At 45.8% G+C, this 3655-nt stretch overlaps 1 protein-coding gene across 1 annotated transcript in view; it reads right to left on the bottom strand.

Annotated features, from left to right (window-relative positions):
* Positions 1–3655, bottom strand: part of LOC144222563 (acrosomal protein KIAA1210-like) — an 11479-nt gene that overhangs the window by 6918 nt on the left and 906 nt on the right. The window lies entirely within an intron of this gene.

Genomic DNA, 3655 nt, shown 5'->3' with positions numbered 1-3655 from the left:
CGCCATTAGAAAGGCTTAGTGGTGTAATGGAAAGTACCACCCAAGAGCCAGAACACTCTGGAATCCTCGGCTTGGCTCAGCTATCAGTTAGCTCTGTGACTTCACATAAGTCATTCAGCCTCTCTGGAACTCAACAGGGAAAAGAAGGGGTCACACTAATCAGCATGTGTTCAGAGGGCTGCTGTATGTCTATTGCATGAGAAAGGGCTCTGCACTCCAGTTGTTCTGGGAAATGCTGGATTGGATGAGGTTTAGGGCTCTGCTTTCCAACAAGACTTTTCTGGAACTTCATCGTGCCTGTGTGTACGGGGAAGCTCAAAGATACTGGGCAACAGCATTGTCTCCCAAGTGCAAAGAAGCAGAATGTCAGGCAAAATACACTTTGGGAAATGCTGAGCTAGGGTTCCTTCTAGCTCTGAAATCCTATGGCCTATGTGCATACTGATTACTCCTAAGCCCACCTATTAGAAAGGTTTCTAAACTTCAAGGCCTGCCTTAAGTCCAGTGTCCCACCAATCACGACGATTAACCCTTCTCTCTGCACACCTAAAACTTGACAGTTGGCTCTCCAAGTTTTACATCTGAATGCTCTCTCATCTACTCATCCATCCATCCATCCATCCATCCATCCACCCACCCATCCATCCATCCAGCAAATATTTAATACCAAACACTCACTACGCTTTGGGTATCAATGAGAAAGGAATGAGATATAGTTCTGTGTCATAGCTACCGTCCCCCATATCAAGGCTGAAGGCTGGCCCTCTTTAGCATCTTCTTGAGCAACCAGTGCACCACAAGGCATGCCGTAGCACCCAAGGGACAATTGAGTCCATTGAGGGGTGCAAAGTACCACTACAGCTTGTCACTTCCCTTAAACTGAGATCACCGAGCAGAGTCATCCTTAAGCATCCTGTAATTTAAACACTGGCCCTTGCCGGGGTTGATATAAATTGTAAAGAATGTAGGTAAAGAGCTTCGCATAGGATCTGGCATGTTGCCAGTGCTAATAAATATGAGCTAGTGCTAGGGAATCAATAATTACTTGTTTCTTTTTTTAAAAAAGTTTCTTTTTACATAATGATCACTCAGTAGTGAACTGTATGATATGCATGATTAGAAGTTGACGCCAGCATGGGATTTGGCAGTATGCAAGACTGTAGGACTGTTCACTTGATGATCAGTGCTTAAGTAATTGCAATTTAGGATAGCTCCGGCAATTTCTCATCTAGCAGGATGTACCTAAATAGGGTCACGGCTGAGACAGCCTTGGCAAATCTACCTAAAAATTCCTTCTGTATAGTTTTCCGGAAACAATTAAACTAATTTCTATAATAAATTACTTAATAATTATTAAGTAATGAATTCTTTTCGATGTTGCTTGGCCTCATTGAACGTTCAATGCGAGGGTGCTGAAGAGCATACCATACAGAGGANATTATTACATTTCATGAATTCCTATAATCAGTTCTTTGCTGGAAAAGGTTTACCAACTGGATCTGGGGGCCGGGAGGGCGGGGAATGCCCTTATCTGTGGCATCTGCCCATTGCTCTGCTATAAATACTCACACTGCGGTCAAGGGGAAGCTACCACACACCATCTGGGAAGAGATGTGCACAGTCTCCCGAGCCAGAGTGAGCCGGCCCCAACTGGCTAAATAATTGCTGCCCAGTGAGGGCAGACAGGCCAGTGTCCCCTCCAAGTGGGAAGGAGCACACCACTATCCTTTCAGCCTTTGCAGGCGCTGCCCTTTATCACTCAGAAGGGATAAGATTAATTGATTCTTGCCCGGCGGTCTCCTTCTGGCCTTTCTGAAAGAGGAACAACCTTATGCTCAGAGTATTTAGAAACATGGTGAATTTTGCTCCTCTCGCTTCAGAATCCCAGAATAGAAGGGAAGAGAGCAAACCTGCTTTTCAGAAGCCAGCAAAGACAGGAGGAATCAGCGGCTGGTAGCTCCACTTGTGCCACAATCTAGAAACACTTAATAATTGAATAAAAACACTTCTAAAAAGTCTTCAGGCTACCAAACTGAATGTACCAGGCACAATCATTGTATGGGTGGACGAAACGATGTACTAACACATTTTTGTGCCCCTATATTAGCGTGTCTAGTGACTTTAGAACTATAACTGGTGCTAGAATTTAATTATGCACGTATTTCAATCTCTCCCCAGTTTTCCATTTTTGCCAGGCAAAAACGACAACTTATTTTCCCATGACAATCCAAAACACCTTAAGTAATGTGCGTCTCTTTTCAACCACGGGTACTAGAGAGAAAATAATGTTTCCATTCCTCCCTGTGGGGTAGCTCTGAGTAAGGGCGGTGGTAGAGCTTTGTTGGTAGAGCTCGTGGGGGGGGGGCACCAAGAGATGCTAACCGCCATGCATGGGGGGGGGGGGTCTCACTGACCTAGAGCAGGGACTTGGAAGCTGGACACGGCCTTACAAAGCAACCCATTGCCACACATCCAATACCCCCTGCAAGACCAAGTCTTCAGCCTGTTTGGGCTTAGGAAACCTCCCCATCCCCCACCACATCAGATCCCATGTATGGAGATGAGCCCTGGGAAACAGATAGAAACCCAGAAACTGTCCACGTGCTATGTTTTTTTGCAACCCTATGAAATCTGAGACAGTGGCCCTATATCTAAGTGCATAAATTGGCCTTTCGAGCCCTGCACAGGCTCGTTTTCAAAAGCTGCTGAAGCACAAAGGGTAGATAGACCCAGGCAGCAGGTAGAAGTCAAAACTTGCATTTGTATCCAGCAATGTTTCCACAGGGCCCCCTACAGTGGGTAGCTCATGCCCCCACAGGGCCCAGCAGTGGTGGTCAGTGAGCTGCCGGCCAACAGCTGTCTGCACTTCTCCCAGAACAAAGCCGTCGATGTCCCTGTCCGAGCCCGAGGACCATGGATTCCCAAAGAGCCAGCAGCTTTCAACATCGTCAGCCAGTGTGTCACATGCCAAAAAACAGCCCACGGAAGGCAGTTTTGCTGCCCCCCCGAGAGGAAAATACCATTAACTTCAATGAAGAAACCATTGCTTCCGAGTTATAGATTTCCTTATCCACCACGCACACAGGCAGCCCATCTGGGCTGAACTTAATGGGCTTTAAAAATGCATCGCAGGGCACCTGGGTGGCTCAGTTGATTAAGCATCCGACTTCGGCTCAGGTCTTGATCTCACGGTTTGTGGGTTCAGAACTGTGCTCNCTTCCCCTGCTCATGCTCTGTCTCTCTCTCTCTCTCTCTCTCAAAAATAACTAAACGTTAAATAAATAAATAAATAAATAAATAATGCATCGCACAGTGGTGACCTTGTTCTCTTGCATTGCTGCCTAGAAAGAAAACATTTGTAACTAGCCTTTCTTTCCATCAACCTCCACACAGCCATGTCATTCTCTGGCTAGCAATGACCAGTTCTAAAAAACATACCCAAATGTTCGGTCGTTTAAACAATAAAATCTTGGGAACAGAGAAAAGGTAATTCCTTACCTCCAGTCCTCATCAAGATGAACCACACTGCCACCTTCTTCGGTAGGCATGTGTCTAACTCATATCCAAAGAGATAGGTCAGTTGGTTTGGTCGTTGGGGCTGTCTTGGTGAAGAAGCCTATCAATCATTTATTTATCCATTCATCGATCGAATATT

This window comes from Crocuta crocuta, unplaced genomic scaffold, assembly GCF_008692635.1.
Source record: "Crocuta crocuta isolate KB4526 unplaced genomic scaffold, BGI_CrCroc_1.0 scaffold944, whole genome shotgun sequence".
Taxonomy (NCBI): domain Eukaryota; kingdom Metazoa; phylum Chordata; class Mammalia; order Carnivora; family Hyaenidae; genus Crocuta; species Crocuta crocuta.
The sequence above is the reverse complement of the archived record's forward strand: the minus strand, read 5'-3'. Positions and strand labels throughout refer to the sequence as shown.